Below are 26,308 nucleotides of genomic sequence, written 5' to 3' on the forward strand. Positions count from 1 at the left end.
AGGTCAGACCTGTAGGAGGACCAGAAGTCTCAATTTAGTAGGACATCTGAGATCTCTCAAACATTGGACCACCTAACAGGCCGCATATAGCAACAGATATGAGGTCCCCAACACACATACAGTAGGGGACTCTGGGGTTTGTGCTCATTCAGAGATGATGCACCTAACGCTCTAGAGACTTGTGTCCCCAGGGATTTTAGAGGAGAGTTGAGGTGGGGCGTGGGGGCATTCATTTGGTGACAGGTGGGTGGGGAGTAGGTATGGGATGTTGAAACATTGGAGGGTGGATGGGGAGATAAAATATGTAGTGAAAATATAAATAAATTAACGAAAATATGGGAGAGTTTTGAGAAACAAGTATAATACTATGCTCTGGAACTTTTAAAAACATTTTATAAATGTTATTATTAACATAAAGTAGATGTTCTAAAATTTTTAAATTACATTATATTAGTATAATAGTGTGAATGTGCTTGGCCCAGAAAGTGGCACTATTTTGAAGTATGGCCTTGTAGAAAGAAGTATACCACTGTGGAAGTGGGCTTTAAGACCCTCATCCTGGTTAACTGGAAGTCAGTCACTTCCTAGAAGTTTTCACCTGAGAATGTAGAACTCTCAGATCCTCTTGTGTTGTGGCTACCTGGATGCTGTCATTCTCCTGTTTTGAGATTAATAAACTGAACGTCTGAACCTGTAAGCCCGTCCCAAATAAATGTTGTCCTTATAAAATTTGAATTTGTCAAAGGGATTATTTTCAGCAGTAAAAAACTTACTAAGACATAAGTTAGTACCCGTCGTCTGATATTTCTGTGGTAGATCTGACCAGGTTTTTGGTGGGAAGAATGTGGATTCTGAGATTTGGAAAGCAGAAAAAGATTTTAAGTGGGCCTTACCAGGCCATCCTTGTAGGAATTTGGAAACTTGTTGCTGAATGTGATATGAACTGGGGAATTCTGATTCTAGAAGTTTCTGAGGAAAATAATTCTTATATGGGACTGTTCTTGCGGTATTTTGGTAAAGTATGTGATCTCATTTTGCCCTAGTCTAAAGAGCCTACCTGAGGCTAAGATAAAGAGATTTATATTAACTGAATTTACAAAGGAAGTCCCAAAAAGGTGAACAGAGACGTTGATCTCTGGTCAAGTCTCATGAAGAGCATGAAGATCATTTTCATATAAGCATATCAAGCTTAGAAAGGAAAAATAGGTAACATATGGGTCAAGTAATAATACAGGTGCACCAGGCAATGAAATGAAACCAAATGCTATTTTCAAGGGGAAAAAAGTTAAGATAGTAGTTGATATCTGTAAGATTTCATCCAACAAAGCTATAATTTGTATTTGGAGTTGAAAAGGTAATACTTTGGAGATGTGATATGGAATGAACAAGAATCCAGAAATAGTGGACAAACTTGTGATCCAGATCTTGAGGCTGGCAGACACAGCCTTTGACCTGGATCATTGAAAATAGTGGCCATGAGAAACTTAGGTCAAGGCATGTTGGTACACTCCTTTAATCCCAGTTTATAAAAACGAGATTATCACTGAGTTTAAGCCCAGCCTATGACAGAGCAAGTTCCAAGTAGAGAAAGCTTAAATCCAGGTGTACTTTGTTTTACAGCTCAGCATTCTGGAGACAGAGTCATCCAGATTTTTGAGTTCAAGGTCAATGTACAGATTAAGTTCAAGGAGAACCAAGCATAAGCAGTCAAGAGTTGGGAAACAAAAAGCTGACACTAGAATAAGGGGGAAACATATTACAACCCTCCATAAGTAGCCAAACTTGGCAACTTTCGCCATGTGAAACTGGCTTATGTTTCAGCAAGAGAAGGAGACTATTAGAACAATTGACACTGTTTAGCTTGAGCTAAGAAATTAGCAATGATTAAAAATAGATCAGAATCACTGAGGGGAAATCATCTGGGAGTGTTTTCTGAGAGTAAATGATGTTCTGTTCCAGAAATACCCAAGGTTTTACATGAAGCTGAAGATGAACTTGATGTTAGAGTCATGTAGGTGGTAGTGGGTTTGAAAGTATGAAGACTTCATGGAGTGTAGCTGAGACTTGGCACTGTGAGAAACCAGGAAATGGCATTTTTGAAGGTAAAGCCTTAATTATAGTTGATGGCCCAGGAGTAGAGGATTCAGGCAAAGAAGTTGAGACTTAGCAACATGAGGAGAGCCTGTGAGAGACTAATGGTGAAGCCTGGCTGCAGTGCAAGTCCCAGTGTACTGGAGATGACACTGGTGTGGGATGATCACTAAAACACCCAGAAAAATTAGAGTGAAGTCAACCAGAACCTAGACTGTTATACAGGGAAGAGTAGAAGATATAATGCAAGTCCTTTGGAGGAGCCAAGAAGATCTTGTATAGATTCCAGACATTGGAAGTAGAAGCAATAATATTGAAGCTGATTGGAAACCCCAAAATATTCAAGATTCCAGAGCCATGGGAAATCTGCTATGGAAAGCTGGTAGCAGTGATTGGAACCAGACCAGGAGAAAGAAATTTGTTGCAATAAATGAAGATGAAAATGTAGTGGAGATCTAAATACCTCCTTGACATCAGACATGAAGTTCCATAATTTGGAGTTTGACCAACTAGCTTGTGTCTTGCTAGGGCAATTAAATTGAAGTGTTTGAATGAATCTCAGAAGGGACTTAGAACTTGGATTTTTAACATCTTTGAATCTGTTATAAATTATGTGGATGTTGCAATTTAGACAAAATGTACTCTTTCATAGTTCTATGATTAGGAATTGTCTCTGTAGTCTCATATCTTTTAACAACCATATGGGACCCAGGGAATAGAAAGTCCTCGTTTGAATATGCTTGGTACAGGGAGAGGCACTATTTGTAGTTGTGGCTTTCTTGAAGGAAATGTATCATTGTGGGCATGGGCTTTAAGAACCTTGTCTTATGTGCTAAGAAAGCAGGTTTTTACTAGGAGCCTTCAGATGAAGATGTAGGAATCTTATTTCTTCTACCTCATGCCTGACTGGATAATTCCATGCTCCTAATTTAAAGATAATTGACTTCAAATCTGAACTGGTAAGCCAACCCAAATTAAATGTTGTCATATAGGAATAGTCTTTGTGATGGTGTTTTCTAACAGCAGTAAAACACTATCTAAGAGAGTGGATTGCAAAATAATCCTATATTCCCTAAAATATAATTGATAACCAAAGTTTCAATTTTCTTTCATTAATAATATTGAATTGCTATTTTAAAATATAAAAGATAACATTAACATACTGTTCAATATTCTATAAGCAATAATTTCAAGATTACACTATTTAGCATTTCTTTGAGCTGCATAGTTTTGTACAATATAGTTAATTAACAGACACTGTTAATTAATAAGAATGCCTCTTTTAATTCACACACAGAATACATATAAATAAATTCACCCTATATATTGATGTTTGTGTATGTGTAATGATTTAACTTGGGTGAAATATTGATAGTAAGATTTATTATTATTGAAAGTTTGTCTTAAAAGAAGTGAGAGTGGACACATTATAACATTCAGAAACCTCCATATTGTTGTTTGAAATTTTGTGAAAAATTGTGTTGGAATTTTGATGGGGATTGTATTGAATCTGGACATTGCTTTTTGTTAGATAGCCTTTTGCACTATTCTAACTCTACTGATGTACAACCAAGGAAGATGTTTCCATCTTCTTATTTCCTCCTCAATTTCTCTTCAGAGACCTAATATTTGCATCATACAGATTTTTCACTTACTTGGTTAGAGCTACATGAAGTTGATGTTATTTTTGTTTATTATGAACAGTATTTTTTTCGCAAACAATATGAAACTAGAGAATAAGGAAGAACAAAGTGTGGATACTTCAGCCCTTCTTTGAAGAGGGAATAAATTGGCCATGGAGGGAGTTACAGAGACAAAGACAGAGACTGAAGGAAAGGCCATCCAGAGACTGTCCCACCTGGGGATTCATCCTATATACAGTTACCAAACGCAGACACTATTGTGGATGCCAAGAAGTACATGATGAAAGGAGCTTGATAGGGCTGTTTCCTGAAAGGCCCTGCTAGAGCCTTACAAATACAGAGGTATGTGTTCATAGTCAATCACTGGAGTGAGCATAGAGTCCCCTATAGAGGAGTTAGATAAAGGATTGAAGGAGTTGAAAGGGTTTGCAACCCCATAGGAAGAACAACAGTATCAAACTACCAGATCCTCCTACCACCCCCAGAACTCCCAGGGACTAAGCTGTCGACAAAGGGGTACACCTGGCTCTATCTGCATCTGTAGCAGAGGATGGCCTTGTCATGCATCAATAGAGGAGAAGTCCTTGGTCCTATGAAGGCTCCATAGATGCCCTAGTGTAGGGGTATCTAGGATTAGGAGGTGAATATGGGTGGGTGGATGGAGGAACACCCTTATAGAAGCAGGGGAGTGAGTATGTGATAGGGTACTTCTGGGAGGGAGCAAAATCAGGAAAGGGTATAATATTTGAAATGTAAATCAGTAAAATATACAATAAAAAATAAAGAAAGTAAAAAAAAAAAAGAGCTGAAAAAGAATTTGAGAATATACAACACCTGTTCATTTTAAAAGTATTGTAGAGGCTAGGAATTCAAGGCCCTTACCTAAATATAATAAAAGCAATACACAGCAAACTATCAGCCAACTTCAAATTAAATGGAAAGGTACTTGAGGAATCCTATGAAATTAAGGGACAAGACAAGATGTCCATTCTCTCAATATTTATTCCATATAGTACTCAAAGTTCTAGATAGAGCAATATGACAACAATAGTAGATCATGGGGACACATATTTGAAAAGAAATAGTCAAGGTATCACAATTTGTGTACAATATATTAGATTCCATAAGATACCACAAAAGAAAATCTACACAAGTCCTTTTACAGCTAATAAACAACTTAAAGTGGCTGGATAATAAATTAACTCAAATAAATTATTAACCTTTCTCTACACAAAGGATATCAAGATGAGAAAAATATTAAAAAGCAACACCATTCAGAGTAGGCATAAATAGTATAAAATATCTTGATGTAACTTTTTCAAAGTTAGGGAAATATCTGTATGACTATAACTTCAATACTTTCATGAAAGCAATTGAAGAAGACCTCAGAAAATGGAGAGATCTCACATGCTTATAGATTTGTAGGATTAACATCGTAAATTTGGCCATCTTCCCAAAAGCAATCAACACTCTCAATGCAATCCCCATCAAGATTTCAACACATTTTGACACAAACATTGAAAGAGCAATTCTCAATTTCATTTAGAAAAACAAAACGCTGACCATAGCAATCACAATGCTTAAAATGAAAAGAACTTCTGGAGGAAGTTCCATCCTTAACATTGTGTTATACTACAAAACAATAGTGTTAAAATCCACATTGTATTGGTATATATGTAGACAGCTCAACCACTGGAATAGAACTGAAGACCCAGAAATAAGCCCACATATACATGGAAACTATATTTGACAAAGAAGCATAAAATATACAATCAAAAATTTAAGAAAGCATTTTCAATGAATGGTGCTGGTCTAATTAACAGTTTGTATTTAGACATATGAAAATAGATCCATATGTATCACCTTTCAGAAAACTCAAGTCCAAGTGGATTAAGGAACTCAGCATGAACCAAAGAATTCACAATAGAGGAATATCTAATGGATAAAAAGCATTTAAGAACTAAAGTCCTTAGTGGTCAGTGAAATGGAAATCAAAATGACATAGAGCTTCCACCTTACACCAATTAGAATGGCTGAAGTCAAAACTCAGGTGAGAGTATATGCTGTCAATGATGGAGAGAAAGTGAAACAATCCTCTATTGCTTTTGGGGTTGCAAACTGGTACAACCACTCTTGAAATCATTCTGGCAGTTCCTCAGAAAATTGGAAATAGACCTATTTTAAGATGCAGCTATACCACTTTTGGACATATTCCCCCCAAAATGCCCCATCATATCACAGGGAAAAATGCTAGAATATGTTCATAGTGGCCCCATTTCTAAGAGCAAAATCTGGAAGCAACCCAAATAACCTACAACAGAAGAATGGTTACAGAGTATATGGCATATTTGCACAACAGAATATTATTAGGTTATTAAGATCAGGGGCACCATTGCTTTTGAAAGAAAATGAATGGAGCTATAAAATACAATCCTGAGTGAGGTAACACAGACCAAAAGAACATACATCATATGTAGTCACTAATAATTTGATATTAGCCAAAAATCACAGAGTACCTAGGACACCACCCACAGAGTTTAAGAACTTCTACAAAGCATATGGGCCAAAACAGGGTCTGGTGAAGTATTGAGATAAGGAACTCAAAGTTCAGACCATGGCTGGATTGTAAATGTATAAATGAATTCTTTAAATGTGGTGTGTGTTTCTAGATTTAGAGTTTTTATTCATTTCCATTATAGAGGGAAGCATAAAAGGAGTCAGGGATAGATCACATTGGAACACAAGTTAAATGCTTAAATCCTGATCTGAAGGCAGAAGCACAAAATAAAACGAAACAAAACAAACAAACAAAAAACAAAAAAAAAAGAGAACAGATGTCTCAGGGACTTTTTAATCCTAAAGCCAGCCCCTAGCACTACACCTCCCCCTAAAAGGCCAAAACCTCTAACCTTTCCTAATGGGTCCAGTAATAAAATGAATGTTCTCTAAAACTATAACCCAAGAGAACCCAGAAAGTTAGCAAGATATTCAGTGTACAGAAGACTACAAAATAATACTGTCTTCTGAACACAAAGAAAGTGTTCCCATAATTCATAACACATGACAAGATCTGTTAGATGCATGAAACTTAACTCTGAAAATTTTCAGCATAGATATTGAAGGTAATCATGAAGACACTCCCTTCCCCAGAAAATTAGGTATTAGCAATTTATACCTACTGGAAGGGGAATCTGTTTCATTTTTCAGTGTGTAACACTTGGTTGGTTAACAACCTTTAAGTGATATGCACACAAATGAGGATCATGAACTGTATTAGACAGTTTAATTGAAAAACTTGGGAGTGAGGGAAGAGGAAAATAAATCTGGGAGGATTGAGATTGATGAATGTGACGAAAACACATTTTATGAAATTATCAAACACCTAAAAATGAGAAATGAGCTGTTAATAATCCCTAAGAAGATGAAACAAATATGAGTCTTACTTGCTTCTTAAAAATCAATGAGACCAGAGCATCCGCAGGAGCCATCTCCCTACCTGGATCCCACCAAGAAAAGTCTGCACAGGTGAGAGTGTGGACTATGGAAGCTAACAGCTTCTGGGACAGGCAGGAGCCACAGAGATTCTGTGGCAGACTTCCTTTCACACTCCAGACATCCGGGCACCTTCCCTGCCAGAGTAGAGGTGTCCACCCCACCCATGAGGGCTTTACAGAACCATCCAAGGAAGCCATCTTCCTTCCTGGATCCCACCAAGACGAGTCTGCACAGGTGAGAGTGTGGACTACAGAAGCTAAGAGCTTCTGGGAAAGGCCATGTTTCATGCCTTCATCTTCTGCCAGGAGGCAAATCTGAACAACAGATATCTGTGCACATACTCTGTAAGAGGAGAGCTCACCTGCAGAGAGTGCTCTAACCACTGAAACTCAGGAGAGAGATAGTCTCCCACGTCTGCTGGTAGAGGCTAACAGAATCATGAAAGGAACAATCTCTAACCAGAGACAACTATAACAACTGACTCCAGAGATTACCAGATGGCAAAAGGCAGACATAAGAATCTTATTAACAGAAAGCAAGACCACTCATTATCATCAGAACCCAGCACTTCCATCTCAGCCAGTCCTGGGCACACCAAAACACCTGAAAAGCTAGACCCAGATTTAAAGGCATATCTCATGATGATAGTAGAGGACATCAAGAAGGACTTTACTAACTCACTTAAAGAAATACAGGAGAACACTGATAAAGACTTACAAGTCCTTAAATAAAAAGAGGAAAACACATCCAAACAGGTGATGGAAATGAACAAAACCATACTAGACCTAAAAAGGAAAGTAGACACAATAAATAAAACCCAAAGTGAGGCAACGCTGGAGATAGAAACCCTAGGAAAGAGATATGGAACCATAGATGCGAGCATCAGCAACAGAATACAAGAGATGGAAGATAGGCTCTCAGGTGCATAAGATTCCATAGAGAACATAGGTAAAACAATCAAAAACTATTTAAATTCAAAATAATCCTAACTCAAAACATCCAGGAAATCCAGGACACAAAGGGAAGACCAAACCTACGGATAGTAGGAGTAGATGAGAATGAAGATTTTCAAGTTAAAGCACTAGCAACTATCTTCAACAAAATTGGAGAAGAAAACTTCCCAAAGCTAAAGAAAGAGATGCCCATGAACCTACAAGAAGCCTACAGAACTCCAAATAGACTGGACCAGAAAAGAAATTCCTCTTGACACATAATAATCAGAACAACAAATGCACTAAATAAAGATAGAATATTAAAAGCAGTAAGGGAAAAAGGTCAAGTAACATATAAAGGCAAGCCTATCAGAATTACACCAGATTTTTCACCAGAGACTATGAAAGCCAAAAGATCCTGGATAGATGTTATCTGAGAAAATACAGAAAAGAAGAAAGATCCCAATTTGGGTAATTGAAAAAAAATTTTTTTTCCTTCTCCTCTTTGTGGAAGAAGTGTTCTTTCAAAAAACAAAAATTCTGCTCAGTTCAGTTCCTCTGCCTCTTCTCTTTGTCCTCAGAACTTATATCTTTCAAAGTATATGATTACTGGGTAAAAAGTTCATCACAATTTCAGACATAAAATCAAATCAATTAATTGAAATAGAGGTTTATAACAAAATGTTTATATGCATATCCATTAGGAATAATTATCTGTCTAAACATCCATCATCTGTCACAGCTCCAGAGGTTCATTGAAAGTTAAAAACCAAAACCAAGTTATTTGTGAAGTTATGTATAGATAAATTCAGTCAATATAATACCTTTTGTCCTAGCACCTATAATAAATCATGGTTACCTTTTTATGACCTTTGTTTAATTGCTGCATATGTAGCTGAGGATGGCCTAGTTTGGCATCAATGGCAGGAGAATCCCTTGGTCCTATGAAGATTCTATGCCCTAGTGTAGGGGAATGCCTGGGCCAGGAAGCAGGGATAGGTTGGTTGGGGTGCAGGGGAGGGGGAAGATTAGGGGATTTTCAGAAAGAGGCTAAGATTTGAAATGTAAATAAAGAAAATAACTAAGTAAAAAAAATAATTAAAAAATCATTTGCTTGTATATATAGCACCACTATAAGTCAGTACATTTTCTAACATCTACAAAGACCTACTCAAAATTGTGGGCAAATACCTTATGATTGTTATATATATTTATATATATATTTAATACAAAGAGGAAAAGCATATTTACAGCAGGAATCTTTCCTAAAATGATTTATTCCTGGGCCTTGCCTTTTGGACCTTTCTCATAGATATAATCTTAAGTAAAGTCATTTCAGGAAGATAACCTGCTAGCTATTAGTTTGTCCTCTCATGTCTCCTGAGAAAACTTAAAGTGTGGGATGAGATATATGGGCAGAGAAAGTAGATTCTGAATTGGGTGGGTGCTTTTGAGAATATGATCAATTCACTAAATTGCTAATAAGTGTAAATATGTTATCATTATTAAGATTTTAAAGGAAAATTTTTATGATGTGTAGGAGGACTTGTTCAGCAATTAAGGGTCTGATTTTTCCAGAGAATCCAAGTTTGTTTCCTGGCAATAATATTAGGCATCTCACAAACATCCAAATCTTGAGAATCCAATACAAGTACTGAACTGAATGGGTACAAACATGAAAGGCTCATATAATCACACATAAACACAGACACATACATAGAAGAAAAGAAAGAAATAAGGTAGTCATAATAGCATTAACGTGATTGCAAGCAACAGGGGTGTTGAAATATAAAAAGCAAGATCAATGACCTGGTAGCCTGAGTGTATGAAAATTGTATCTACTTGAGTATATCTAGGAAAATAAATATAGTGTTCTTTTGGGGAATACATGCATGTGTTCTAAAATTAATTTCATTTTTTGCGGGAATGATTAATGAAGATCTTTGATATAACCAACAGAAATGACAAAAAAAATTTAGAAATTACTTTTAAATGAAATCAAAAAGATAAAAATAGAAATAAAGTAATATAATCAAAAGGAAAGTTATTGATAAGCACTAATTTTAATTTGAGAAATAAGGTCAATGACAATTTTTCATGTATAAATATTAAATATTTAAATATATACATATATAATTTAAAGATATATTATTTTAAGAATTCCACACATATGAGGAATTAAGTAATACTAATAAAAGAAAAAAGGACTCAAAATTTAGTCGCAAAACAATGATCAGAGGCAACTTCAATAAAACAGATTTGATCACACTCTTTTGCACACATAAATCTTAAGGAACATTAATTATAATAAATATATATTGAAAATGAAAAATATTTGTATCTTTTTTTTCTTGAGACTATACAATGATTGTATCATTTCCTCCTTACATTCTCTTTAAACAAATTCTTATGCACTTCACTTCTCATTTTAATTTCATGGACTCAACTTTGATTAATTGCCCAGGAAGACTTAAACTTGCACAGCACACACACACACACACACACACACACACACACACACAATTATAGGGAAATAAGGACTGACTGCTATGAAATAATTTACCCAGATATATTTTTCTATAAGAAAGGTTATAATTTTCCTCAGGAAAATTTTTACCTAAAATCAGTTGATACCTGTCTAATTAGTTACGAAATGTGAATGTGTTAGTTGGACACACACATACACCTCTAGAAGATGAATGGTATATTAGTCCTTACAGGGCTGACAAAAAGGGACATCAGTTGTTACCACAGTGAGAACTTGTCAGACAAATGTATGCCACATAGTCTACAGTATATGTTATGGGCTGCTATGGTTTGTATTTTTACATTTGATTGAATATACCTCTGCAGATTATGTCTTCCTTAGAATAAACACAGAAAAAAGAGAGCTCATTGAAAAGACATTACTGCCAAGGAAAAGTGCAAATGGGATGAATGAATGCCAATAGTTACAACAGGGTAGGCACCAATGAAGAACTTTTGTAGTTAATTAAAATAAGAAGTAGATACTCACAGCCATTCGTTGGACTGAGCACAGGATCCCCAATGAAGAAGCTAGAGAAAGTACCCAAGGAGCTGAAGGAATTTGCAGGTCCATAGGAGGAACAACAATATGAACTAACTCAGAGATCTCAGGGACTAAACCACCAACCACAGAATAGACAAGGTAGTACTCATGGCTCCAGTTGCATATGAAGCAGAGGATAGCCTAGTTGGTCATCAATGGGATGAGAGGCCCTTGTTCCTGTGAAGGCTCTATGCCTCAGTGTAGTTAGAAATGCCAGGGCCAGGAAGCTGAAGTGAGCAGGTTGGTGAGCAAGGGGAGATGGAGACAGGGGATTTTCAGAGGGGTAACCAGGAAAGGGGATAACATTTGAAATGTAAATAAAGAAAATATCTAATAATAAAGTAAATTAGGGATCCAAGGAATTGTGTTGGGATTCAAAATTTTTGTACTGAAAAATGGCATTGCTGAAATTCAAAGAAAGAGTGAGATCAATTATAATGCCAAGTCAGAATCTCAATATAGTTAGGAATGGAGCCATATTCACTACTAATATATATGAGGGAAAACATGGTAGAGAGAATCCAGAATGGCATTATCCACATGAGAAATGTTCTAGAAAATTGGCTTGTCTTTTAATATATAGAATTTTGCAGAATGGTGTATAACTCCAGTAAAATATAGTTTATTCAAAACAAAATTGCCTAGAATTGAATTTTTGTGATACATCAATTTTATCAAGCCATGCACAGTAAAAAAGAATATATATTTGATCAAATTAATTTTAATACACATGTTCAAACACAAATTTCATTTGATGTGAAGGAAAATATTTCACTCTCATAAAACCCTAGAGAAAATTCTCAGTTGGACTTGTAAAGATTCAAGATATGTCAACCAAAGAATTGAACATATTGGCTGATAATATGACTTATGCATTGCAGGATCCTAGTGCTGGACCTGGGTCCCTGATCTTGATCTTAACACACACATAGTAGGATGAGAACATTTTTTCAAACAGTTTTACCTTCACCTGCAAGTGCATTCTATGTCAAAAGTATGTACACACTTGTAAATAATAAATGTGATAATAACTTTGTAATGACTGTGCCATAAATGTGACTATAAAACAAGCCACTTTTCTATTCAAATTTTTCCATACTCATAAGATAAACTCTATACAACAAATGCTCTTAATACATTATAATAAAAGACACTGAATTTTGCCATCAATTTAGCTTATGTTTTCATATTATGCAAATTCAATGTTTTTCATAGAAATCAATCCTCTTATTTATAAGGAATAAAACAGACATTAATTGCTCATATATCTGGAAGTAGAATCTTTGCAGTGAATAGTCTCCTGCTCCACAAAATAAAGAGAAACACACAACCATATACATTGGTACCTGAACAGCTGAGAGGAGAAGGCACCAGAACAGTCATTTTATAAGGAGCATTAATTATATTGAAGTAGAAGAGGTCCCACCTAGCAACCAAAGTTGTCCCATCTAGTGTGCATATGAGAAAATATTATGATTTCCTTTGAGTTAACACATGTATCTCTAAAAAACTAGGAAGTGTCAGGGCACTCTGGTGGAGTCAGCTTGTGAGGCAGAAATGCCAAAAAGCTGCTCATGAGAAATGAATTTCTAGGACTCTCCTCCTGGATATTCTGGCGAAAGCCAACTCTCCAGTTTGGATCGGTTTGTCAGGCAAAAAGCCTGGAAGCTGTTTCACGAGGATAAGAGTCCAGGGAAATTTTCCTCCCACAGTTATGGCATCTCTTTCCCTAACCCATTATATTCAAATTTCCACCACATTAATCTAGTGTATAGATTCACGTGCACTCTACATAGTATTACCTTATAGTAAATGCCTTTTAAGATTGTATTCTAACATAGCTAAAGCCTTTTTCCAGTGTTCTTTGATTCCAGATAGCAGCAAGGAGCTTAACCTATTCAGTAACTAATTAAGCTCTACCATAAAACATCTGTCATTTACTCAGCTGTCTGTAGATAGAGACTAAAAGTCTCACTGAGATAGAAATCTTTTACTACAGGCTACATTCCATGTCAAGTATAAGTTGATATACTACCCTGATAAGGGGGAACTCTCCAGGCAGGATAAGTTTTACTAGACCTAAGAATTTAGAGCTCTGTGATTATGCATTACTCTTAAGGCCTGTCAAGAGTTAACAATCCCCTGATGCTTTTAACCTTAAAGTGTGAAATTCTTGCCTGGCATTAGGCTGATCCTAGGCAGGGCTTGTTATCCCTAATGTAAACATTTAATTAGTCCCTGCAAATTCCTTTCTGCTGTAACTGGTGAATTTCAGTGTATCTTATCTTTTTGTGATTTGTATCCTCTGATAATTCCTTGTAATATAAGTCTGAAGCTCAACCAGAACATTACATTCAGATCCAACACCACTCTCGTGTGTCTGGCTGTCTGTCACATCCAACTCTTGCCCATCTGCCTAAGAAATCCCGTTCCTCGCAGACCAGGGACCCAGAGCGTCTGCGGCAAGGAAGACCATAAAATAATTTAACCAAATAACAAATTTTATATAACCATGCATATATTTTAAACATACAAAATATATGTGTTAAGGAAATAAACTATTAACTTTTAATATATATCTAAAACTTTTTCTCCCCCACAGTCTTTGATTTAATGCAGTACTAACTCTAAAGATAGTTTCCAGCACAGAATATTGTCTCATTGAGCAAAATTCAGATTAACACCTCTTTTAAAAAAATTACTATTTCGATAAAATCACTTTTAGAGATTCTAAAATCTTTCATGAATTTCTTTTCATCATTTCCACTTATTAATTTGCAACACACTTATTTGTATACTAACAGGGAATTGTTAGTGTTCTAGTTCTATTTCCATAACATACTACCTATGTCCATACAGATATAAAAAGGTATTCTTGGTAAAGAAAGGTCTGGTTTGGATAAATCATCTTATTTATTTTATTAAGAAATATATATGAATACTTCTGTGTGAATCAGCAATTCCTGTCTGACATTATCCATTAGCCTGGATTATTTAACACAAAGTACTAAACAGCACCAAGGTGAAACTCTCATAATCACTATGTCTTGGTAGACACATATATAAAACTAAGAATAAATCCTGCAAACCAATGGAATAAACAGGCAAACACAGAAAATCTGTCTGAGAATAAAAATTAAATTATCAAACAAGCATTTATAATAAAGCAAGAGATAGATGAAACATCTAAGGAACACAGAAAAGTGACATCATCTAATAACACAGGCACAAACAGGATTTCAAAAATGCTAAGAACAACAAGGTCAGGCTTAGAATAAATCATTCTTTCTTGAAATCTTAACACTGAAAACTATTCAGACATTGTGGCATAACAAGAATGTCAAATAGAAGTTAATGGTTAGCAATCCATCCAGGAAATTAAAGTGAAAATAGTCCAAGTTTCCACTTTCTTTCCCGCTGAGTGAGGAAAATAATCTAAAAGGAAAATAAAGTGATGAAAAAATTTTAGAAACTCTCAGAGAAAATTTGTCAAGGTTAGAAAAAAACAGTAAATAAATTTTAATGACTACACCCTCAAAATCATAAGAATTCTGAACTCAGAAAATAAATTAAGGTACTTACTGTGCATAATTGTCCACATATTGATATGGTAGAAATGAATGTGGTGTTCTCTTGTCAGTTTAGAAAGTATGAGCAGGGAAAAATGCACCAATCATCACATCTCCTTCATGGTGAAATTGTCCAGGACTTATGTAGTAACATTTACTAAAATTTCTCCTGATAGGAATTAAGTCAGAGCAAACTTTGTGATTCTGCAAGAGCCACCCAAAAAAAAAAAAAAAATCCAGGAGAACATCCTATTAATACATGGGTCAGCTTGATGTAGATCACAAAATGTCCAGTACATATATGCTGGGATCACGTTTTTGTGACCATGTATGTTTTGAATTTGTTTATAACTCAGTCTGTCACACAAATCACTCTATGGGATTAAAAATGTCATTGGGAATTTTGAAACTATTCTTTCCTTTAGACTCTGCTGCTAATGCTCACTATTCATGTGAAAAACAAGTTGAGAAAGGTAATTGTTCATATTCTTCACTAGCCAAAGGCAATATGACTTCATCAAAGTCTACAAACAGCAAGAAATCTGGGTTGAACTTCTCTTGGGATGAATTGGCTAAGCATATGATGTAAGAAACTTTTAATATGAAAAACAATTTAGGTTGATTCCCACTGTTTACATTAGAGCTGATCAACTAAGTGAAAAGGAAAAGGCTAAGAAGAAAGTATTTCAGGTATAACCACTCAAAATTAATATACTGTAGAGCTTTTAGTGGAAGCTGACAAGTGTGAGTTATGGGAAAAATCTTCCAAGCCAGTTTTTACAATATACATTGATGTAGGTGATCTCAACATCTTCTATTTTTAGTCCAATAATGGACTTTATTTTTAATATCTGTAAACTTTATACAATATGAAAGCTTATGAGAAATATCACAGTAAGAAGTACAATTACAATGTTCAGTTCATTTGTATTTAACAATTTTCAACAAATTACTTCTATTAGTTTAAAGTTATGTAAAGGTTTTTTGTCAAATGAGCACAATGAAAAGTGCATTTAAAGTTTATACTTAGAAAGCAACCTAAGGAAATGTTAGTTTTTGGGTTTGTGACTAAGGTAATATTATCAGAACTTTGCTGATTAATGTTCACCATTGCACTTAGGAATGCCCACCATTAATCAACTTTTGAAACCCATAAAATACCTGAGATGGAATATTTTTACCTGAGTAAGCAGGATGTGCAGACTGAGTAGCCTACTTTAAATAAAAAGTTACTGGCTCCTGTGATAGTTATCCAAATATTTATCTGCATCAGTGGACATATTCATTTTGGCAACCATGCCCAGAATTTCAAAAAAACCTGACTCTGAAAGAGAATCTTCCACCTTGTCTAGGAAATGTGGTGTCATTGCTTATCCAGAATCTTGCTTGTCAAGAGTATGTACTCTGCTCTGTCATCAGTCAAGGTAAAGGGCACTTTATAGCCTAGTAACCAGTTTTCACACATTTGTAGCATACTCCAGATGAAGATTTATTTTTGCCCATCATCTTCTTTTGAGGAGATGCAGAGTGTTACCTTACTTGATGTGTTTCTCTATCACAAAATCCCTTTTTAAAAATGTCACTTTCTCAAGTTCTCTGAAGTGTGTGAGTTCAACCTATATGTCTAAAGTCTTTCTAAAAAAGACATTGCTTGTTCCTTGTTAGTTATCCTAAGCTTAATTTGTAAAACATATACAACAGACAATGTTGGGCTTATTCTCATTATTAAGAGCATCAATTTTGAGCATAGCTATGGCGATACTTTTGAATGCACTAAAGGGTTTGATTATCTGTAAGGTAACTGACTTCCAAAGTGAATTTCTTAGTTATTAATAACATTTTCTAAGAGTAGTCTCATAAGTATAGAAATTTAAAATAAGGATTTAAAGTTCAACCTCTTTTATTTTCAAATTACACATTTAATCATGGACACAGTCTATGAGGAGACGGACCACTTAACATGAAAATAGATAAAGTAAAGTAACCAAAATTGTCACTCAATGGGTTAAAATGCCAAGGGTAATTCTAGTTTGCCAAAACTGTCTTCCTGGAAATTATAGAGAATTCCTAGTAGCAATCACTGACTTAGACATGGCAATAGATACCAGTACTATATTTATGGAAGGAACACACATTGCTCTTTCCAGACATAAGGAGAAATATCACACTTTTATCAAGGAGATACCTTCTTCAAACTTCTGATGGATTATGCCTGTCGCCTAAATCACTGACCTTGGGAAAGGAATTGGGGATAGGGCAACAAATATTTGTTGTTATTTATCTACATTGTTTAACAACTTGTTGATGTGCAATTAGTAAAGACATAAGTAGTTGGAAATATATCTTAAATTAATTATTGTTAATCTAATAAGATCTTTATAACATTATATTTTCAATCATATTCCAGAAATCCTTATCACAAATTGATATTCCAGACTTTGGCATCTTTTTATTCTAAAAGGAGATACAATATTCTACCCTTTTTTCCCTTTTCAACATATAATTACCCCTAGTTTCACAACCTAATACTACACAGAAAACAAAGGAGAGTGTAGAGAGAGAAAGAGATCCCTGAATATTTTTTTCTTTAAGCTTCAGTTGGGGAGCTGCCTCCAGGAGATCCAGCTGTAAGGCATTTTCTCAAATAGTGATCAAGGGGGAAAGGCCTCTTGTGGGTGGGACCATCTTGGGCCTGGTAATCTTGGTTCTATAAGACAGTAGGCTGAGCAAGGCAGGAGAGGCAAGTCAGTAAGGAACATACCTCCATGGCTTCTGCATCAGCTCCTACTACCTGACCTGCTTGAGTTCCAGTCTGGACTTCCTTGTTGATGAACAGCAGTATGGAAGTGTAAGCTGAATAAGCCCTTTCCTCCCCAACTGCTTCTTGGTCATGATGTTTGTGCAGGAATAAAAACCCTGACTAAGACAGTTCCCATAAATACTAAGCAGCCTATCAAATGAAAAACCAGTTTCAAAGTCTATATCACAGAGTGTTTCACATCTAGAATATATAGTGAAATATTCAAGCTAAATATTTCTGACACAAATTACTCACAATACTTACTGTAATTGAATGGAAAGACAGTTATAAAAATTAGTAAACATAAAAGCCAACAGATATTTCTTTGCAGTATTCAACATTATTAACTATCAGAGAAAACTAAATAAATACAACTTAATATTCCATTTCCTTACAGTAGACATGACTTCTTCAGAAACAGTGATGAGAAAACATTGAGTGCAGCCTGTTGGAATATCAGAATATTTATCCAATTCTGATAGAAATAATGACTACAACATTACTATGGAAGGTTTAGTGAAAGTCCGTAAAAGCATTATAACAATACAAGGACCATTACCATTTCTGAGCACAAACCCAAATTATTCTTTATACAACTTAGGAATACTCACTGGTCTATGCTCACTGCTGTAATATTTCTATTTACAATGCTAGGAATCAGTGCCTATACTGATATTCATTTAAAAAGTGAATAGACAAGAAATTGTAGTGTATTTATACAATGAAAATTTTGTTAACATATTAAAAATGAATTTGTGAACACTATAATCAGGACTTACAATTCCATTCTACCACAGACCCAGTTGATGACCCTATTATCTTCAAAAACTCCCATTAAACTATACCTCAAAACCTGGCCTCTATAATCTCGCCCTCTAAATTTTCAGATGTCCTCTGCTTTCTAGGAATCCACACTCAATTTAAGGATCTCCCAGTCAACATCGACAACCAAATCCTCAGAGGCAACATAGCCCAAAACAAAACAAAACAAAACAAAACAAAACAAAACAAGCTCAAACAAAATCCAGTGGAGACACTCAACTGGACTTGATGATTCACTGATCCCTTAACCCTGAGTTATGAAGGCAGACTGCAAAAGAATAAACAGAAGCAATAAAGATAAACATTACCACAGAAAACTGGAAACAACCAAGATGATCTTAACTGAAAAATGGATTAAGAAAGAATAATTCATCTACACAATGGAATGCTATCCAGCGATTAAAAACAAAGACATCATGAAATTTGCAGGAACATCAATAGAACTTGGGAAGTATCATGCTGAGTGAGGTAACACAGATCTAAAATGACATGCATGTTATGTAGTCACTACTAAGTGAATAATAACCATAAAAAAACCTTGCAACACTCCACAGATGCAAATAAGCTAAAGAAGAATGGATGTCGGTAGTGGTTATTCCTGGTTGTCAACTTGACTATATCTGCAATGAACTACAATCCATATGGAAGGCTAACCAGTGATCCTAATCTGGAGTCTGGGGGATAGAAGTTTCTGACCTGGATCTTCGTATGGAGATTTTGAGGCATAGTGGCTATGAATTTCAGAACACTAAGACTGTGAGATCTCTGAGTTCAAGGTCATCTGGGATTAAAGGTGTGGTTGCATACACCTTTAATCTGAGCTACACTTTCTGCTGGAGACCTACATATAGACATTGGAAGAAGTACGACTCTCTCTCCTTTGCCTGCATACCATGTGGGACTGAGCAACTGCTAGATCTTAGACTTCCATTCACAACTGCTACTGACAATTGTTAGGAGTTGAACTGCAGACTGTAAGTCACCAAGAAAGTCCTTTACCATATAGAGTCTACCCATAGGTTCTGTGACTCTAGAGAACTGTGACTAATACAATGTCTAAGTAATGATGCTTGAAATCTCACTTAGAAAGGGGAATAAAAAATTATAGGATGCAGATGATGGGAGGCATTTGGGCAGTTGTAGTGATGGGGCAGGAATGATGCTCCTTTCAGCATCAGGTGAGGGTAGAGACAGGGGATATAGCCAGATGCATAAGAGTAAGTGGAAAACTGCAACTGGCTGGAGTATGGGGGATGGGAGGAGTTTAGAAACTGTACCAGAGACCTGGAAATGGGGAGGTTACCAAAAATCAGCCGCTGATACCTTAGATGAAACTCACAGCAGAATCTTAATGTATTCTCACAATCTCGCATGTTGGTCTGTCTGTCACCAACCAACTTCTTGTCCACCTGCCCCAGAGACTCATTCCACGCAGACAAAGGGACCCAGAGGGTCTGCAGCAAACAGGGACACCAACACACCCACAAATATTTGACCCAAAATTTATCCTGACTAGAAGAAATGCTGGTATGAGGGATGGAGCAGAGACTCAGTATGGCCATGCAATAAGCAGTAAAACTAGATACTTGTCCCTTAGGCGTTTATTAATCTCTGATATTAATAGTTAGGCTCTCATTGTTACAGATAGAAGCCTAGCATGGCTCTCCTCTGAGAGGCTCCATCCAACAGCTGAAGCAGATATAGAAACTCACAGCCAAACTTTAAACAATGGTTGTGGGAAGGATTGAAGCCCCAAGCCCTGGACATTTCAATAGAGCTAAAGCACAAGAAAATCACCTTAAATCTAATGTTAGAAATATAATTGATTTTATCATAAATAAATGAATAAATCATTTGAAAAGTCATGCAGAAGAATATAATAAACAGTTGAAGGGACCTGAATATAGAAAGAGAAACTATAAAAATTGCAAATACTTAGAGAATCTGGAGATGGCAAATCAAAGTTAGTATATAGAAACACAATACCAATCTCTCTTAAACTAAGTTTAATCTATGGAAGAGAAAATGTTGGGGATAAATGAAGAAATAAAAGAAATAGATACATTGATCAAAGAGAAGCTATATCTAAAAAGTTCCTGGAAGAAAAGGAAAACATTGAGGAAATCTAGGACACTATGAAAGACAAAACCAAAGAATAATTAAATCAGAAGAATAGAAGGTCCATAGATTGTGGCACAGAAAATGTTCTCACAAAACCATAGAACAAAATTTTTCTAATAATAAAAAGTATGTGTATAAATCGATAAGAGCAGAAAATACAAAGTTGATTGTACCACAAAGAAAATTCTACTCCAACAAAATAATCAAACCAAAAATGTATAGAAAAAGAAAGGACAGTAAAAGCTACAGAGGAAAAAGGTCACAAAACATAAAAAGGTAGATATTTTAAAATTGTTCCTGACATCACAAGAGAGAACCTTAAATACAAAAGGGCTTAGACAGATGTCTTGCACTGTATAAGAGATCCACAAATGCACTCCTACAGTAGATTTTAGAAGGAAAACTCCAAAACATGGAGGTTAACTACAGCCAAGAAAACACAGGAAAAAAGAATTTCACACCATCATAAATTTAAGATCTCTTCCAAATCTCTGGGTTGTGAGTTTGTCTTAATGACAAAGGCCTTTGCCTTACAAAAGGTTTTCATTTTTATGAGCTCTCATTTGTCATTTGTTGATCGTAGAGCATGAGTCACTGGTGTTCTGTTCAGAAAATTTCCCCGTGTTCAGATGTGTTCAATGTTCTTCCCCTCTATTTCTTCATTTAGAATGAGCATTTCTGATCTTTTTTTTCCACTTGGACTTGAGCTTTATACAAGGAGATAAGAATAGATCAATTCCCATTTCTCTACAGAGTGTCAGCCAGTTTAACCAGCAACATTTGTTGAAAACTCTTTCTTTTTCCCATTGAATGGTTTTGGCTCCTTTGTCAAAGATCAAGTGACCATAGCCATGTGAATTTAGTTCTTGGTCTTCAGTTCTATTACATTGTTGTACTTGCCTATCTCTGTAGCAATACCATATAGTTTTTTATCACTGTTGCTCTGTAATCCAGCATGAGGTTAGGGATGGTGTTTCACTCAGATGTTCTTTTATTATGGAGAATAGTTCTTGCGGTCCTGGGGTTTGGTATTCCAAGTTGAGAATTGCTATTTCTATCTTTGTGAAGAATTGAATTCAAATTTTCATGGGGGTGGAAATGAATCTGTAGATATTTTTTTGGTAAGATGGACATTTTTACTATGTCAATCCTGCTGATCCATGAGCATGGGATATGTCAGCATCTTCTAATATCTTTTAAGATTTCTTTGTGAAGACTTAAAGTTCTTGTGCTACAGTTCTTTTACTTGCTTTGTTAGAGTCACACCATGATAGTTTATTTTATGTGGATACTGGCCCTAAATCTCAGAACAGCCATGATTCAAAACACAAATATGGAGGTTAAGATGAAGGAAGACCAAAGTGTGGATGCTTCAATCCCACATAGAAAAGGAAACAAAGTAATAACAGGAGGAAGACAAAGGGAGGGACCAGTATGGTAGAGAGGAGGGAGAGAGAAAAAAAAGATGGGCAGTAACAAGCATTGGAAGTGACAGGAGAAAAGTACAGAGATTTAGGTAAGTTAATAGAAAGATGTAGCAATGGGAGCTGACCTTAAAGAGGAGACACAAAAATCCCTTTAAAAAATACAGAAAAAAACAACCAAACACATGGAATTGAACAAAACCATCCAAGGTCTAAAAATTGAAGTAGAAACAATGAAGAAACCCCAAAGGGAGAAAACTCTGGAGATAGAAACCCTAGGGAAAAAAATCAGGAACCATAGATGTGAGCATCAGCAACAGAATACAAGAGATGGAAGAGAGAATATTAGGTACAGAAGATTCCATAGAGAACATTTACACAACAAGAAAAGAAAATGCAAAATGTAAAAATATCCTAACCCAAAATATCCAGGAAATCCAGAACAAAATGAGGAGAGCAAACCTACGGAAAATAGGGGTAGATGAAAATGAAGATTTTCAACTTAAAGGCCCAGTAAATATCTTCAACAAAATTATAAAACAAAACTTCTCATACCTAAAGAAAGAGATGGCCATAAACATACAAGAAGCCTACAGAACTCCAAATAGACTGGATCAGAAAAGAAATTCCTCCTGACACATAATAATTAGAACAACACATGCATTAAATCAAGACAGAATATTAAAAGCAGTAAGGGAAAAAGGTCAAGTAACATATAAAGGCAGATTTATTAGAATTACACCAGATTTCTTACCTGAGACTATGAAAGTCAGAAGATCCTGTACAGATGTTATACAGACACTAAGAGAAAACAAATGACAGCCCAGACTACTATACCCAGCAAAACTCTCAATTACCATAGACGGAGAAACCAAAGTATTCCATGACAAAACCTGACCCGTCCAGCAGGTCCAGTTATTCGAGCGAGGGTCACAAGGGGACCTTCTCCTAAGAACCAAATGGGGGAAGAGAGAGACAGACACCAAGTGCAAGAACGACAAGGAAGCAGTCTGAGTAGCATCAAGGTGTCTCTGTATTCAGCTAGGCTCAAGGCTTAAATGCACAAGCAAAAGGGGAAGTACTTCTCACCAGGAGGGATGGGGCAGCAGAAATTTTTCTTTTGGCAACTACACAGGGAAGCAGGAACTTGGTGGTATCAGGGTACATCTTGTGGTCAGGATATCTGGCGCGACTTAGGGCTGGAACATTCTGTGGTTGTTCTTGGAGTGGTGCATTAGTGGCCGTCTTTTGACCCCCTTTTCTTCTGGGGGGGGGGAGAGGCCCAATTCAGAGATCAGAACAATCGTGTTGTTTTAATAGCTCCCAACATCTCCCCTGTTTTAATATTTTTATAAAGGCATATTATAAAATAAATTTGTAGTCACGTTTTTAACGACCGCCTACACGTCTGTTTGCTCACCAGGTGATTCTCTAAAACCATGAAGGACACAAGGACAAGTCATCTATGATGCTTGAATTAATGGTTCCAGTCTGTTGGATATAACCTGGGCTAGCCAAGGGATTTAGGAAAGAAGCAAGCTCCGTGGGTAGAGGTAGAGGTCTGATCCCCAGTGTGCAATGTTAGGGGCCATGTACAGGATTGACTCTCAGGCCCACAGATTTTTACCCAGAGTAACCCTGACCTGCTCCCGTTCCGTTTTTCCATGGGGAAAGGACTCTAGGGCACTCAAACTTCATGCAATCAGACATGCCTCTCAGAGACAGTCTAACAGCTTCCAGACTAATCTCTGTGCACTACTTAGCCTTACAACTTTCACAGGCAAAGGCTTCAAGTTCCAATTTTTCAATGTGTTTAGCCTGGGATGACTGTTTAGTATCCAATGTGGCGAGAATGTATATTACCATGTCGGAAGCACAGACTACGGCAATCTATAAATGATTCGTGGCATGAGACTGATGGCCGAATTTAGGGGGAGAGGAATGATCTTACTTAAGCATTTTATGGTAATTGAAACTCTCTCCTCGAGACGAGGGTGATGAAGCAGCATCCACGTCTGACTCTTCTCTAGTAACCTGCTTTTTATAGCCAATGTCCAGCTGATGGTAATGAGCTGAAACAGATGCGCTTGAAAGAAATGAATCAATTTGAGATTTAACAAATCGGGTCAATTTCTGAAATGCCCAAGGACCAAAGGAAATCAATAATAGGAGTCCCAATAGGAGCCCCAAAAGGGAGGGCAACAAGGTCGAAAGCCAGGGGAAGGTTGAAAACCAATTTTGGTGCCATGACTCTTGTTCTCTCTCTCTTTTTCATTTTTCTAAACTGGCAGTAACCTTCTCAATGCTATCTTTAACTAATCCAGTTTTATCAACACATAGGCAGCATTCTTCCTTAAGTGCAGTACATAAGCCTCCTTGTTGTAGAAAGAGCAAATCTAATCCCCTTCTATTTTGAAGGGCAACTTTTGAAAGGGAGACCAAGGAATCAGGAAGATCATCTAGGTCCCTTTTTATATTCTCTATATCTTGGCTAATAGCCTCATTGAGCAGATGGTAATTGCGCACATTCTGTTGAGAAGACACAAGGCCTGCGATTCTGGTCCTGGTCCCAGCAGCACCCAGGCCAAGAAGGACCACAAGGGTCACTGCCGAGATAGGCTCTCTTTTGTGGCAGGATGGCAAGGAGGCACCTCGGTCCCAAAACTTCAGTAAGTCTGACACATGAATATTAAAATTTGGAAAAAGATGAACCAAGACACAATAATCTCTATTATTTATAAAATCTTGTATAATAATGTACCGTGTAAGGCCCGTGGAACATGCCAAAAAGGTATCATTTGGGGCAAGAAGATAAGAAAACCCATTTTTATTTACTCTAAATGTATTATTGCAAATCTCTAGCAAGGGCCGCAGCGGAAACATACTGGGCCCAACACACAACTTCCTATCCCAGAGAGTTCTGTCAAGGTAAGCTGAACTGACTCGAGGGGGGCTGGTTGGCATCTGAAAGCAGGGTAAAATTTCCAAATAAGGCTATGCTCTCATAAAAGGGTGGGGAAGCAGAAAAGCACATCCAACAATCTTCAAATTCTGACGCATTATCTCTTAGTGTCTTATCCAGCAAGGCTAAAGCAGAAGCATTCAATATAGACCACAGTAAATCAGTGGAAGAGGGGAGCCCTGTAGGGAGAGTGGGCTGAAATAGGGTTGTAGCATGCCCTGGGGAGGAACAGTGGGGCAGGTACCTGGGAGTTGAGGATTGCTCAAGGATATAGGGTGGTGTAATTGGGGATTAGGCCCTATGTATGCTTTATATTTATTGGGGATTTCCTTTTGTATTTTAATCTTGAATGTCAATCCCCAATCTGTGCCCTCTTTATATATGCGCAACTCCCAAGAGAATCCTCTCTTGGTCCAGGCAGCAGTCCTTGTGGCTGTTGTAAAGCCAATTTGTAATGGGTTGTACCACCCTTGTCTAGAAGAATTGGGGGAACAATAGCTATTAGGGGTTGTTTTCCAGGGGAGGTGACTTTGGAATTGAGGTAAAGTCGTTTAACTGTGACATAATCCCAAGAGGAGGATGAGGTCCAATAGGTATCCCCAGTGGTTTCACAGCCCCAAGAGGCACAGTAAAAATCATTTTCATAGCCACATTTATAATTTAGAGATCTATCTCGATGAGTTCCCGGACAGACATATATACCTTAAGTGTGTAAGGCCAGGGCAGCATGACGTATATCACTGCTGCAACCTGGATCAATCTTTTTATTACCTGCGTTAACTGCTGTTAATTGAGGTATATAATAATTAGGGTTGCCCCAGGAGGCATCTGCACCCAATTCGAGGACACAGATATCTACTTCTAACTCGGGCCAATGGTGCTTGGCACCAATCTTGGAGCTGGAGTTAGAGCAGCCCCAATGGCCAGGTTAATAGACTTAGAAACTTGTTGAGAAAACACATCTACCTCATTACAAAACTTGATCATACCATTTATATCTAAACTCTTGGTTTTACCTTTCAGGGCAGCCCTTCATGCTGAATTGGTGTTTTCAAGAGCAAGTTGTCGGACTAACAGACCCTCACTTTCCTCAGGTCCCAAAATTCTCTCAGCTGCTTCCTGCAATCTGGCAACAAACTGGGCATAGGACTCTTGGGGCCCTTGTATAATCTTGGTTAGGGGTGTAGTCAGCACCCCTGTAGCAGGGACAGCGCGCCAAGCTCCCAGGGCCACCTGTGCCACCTGGGCGAGGACAGCAGGTGAAAGCCCTAATTGTTTTTTGTCTGCAGCAAAATTGCCTTTACTGCATATTGTATCAACAGTCTAGGAGGCTATCTTACTAGTAGGATTCTTTCTATTACTTGCAGCCAAATTTTCTC

Source organism: Mus musculus, chromosome 17 (assembly GCF_000001635.26).
Source record: "Mus musculus strain C57BL/6J chromosome 17, GRCm38.p6 C57BL/6J".
In the NCBI taxonomy this organism is placed as follows: Eukaryota; Metazoa; Chordata; class Mammalia; order Rodentia; family Muridae; genus Mus; species Mus musculus.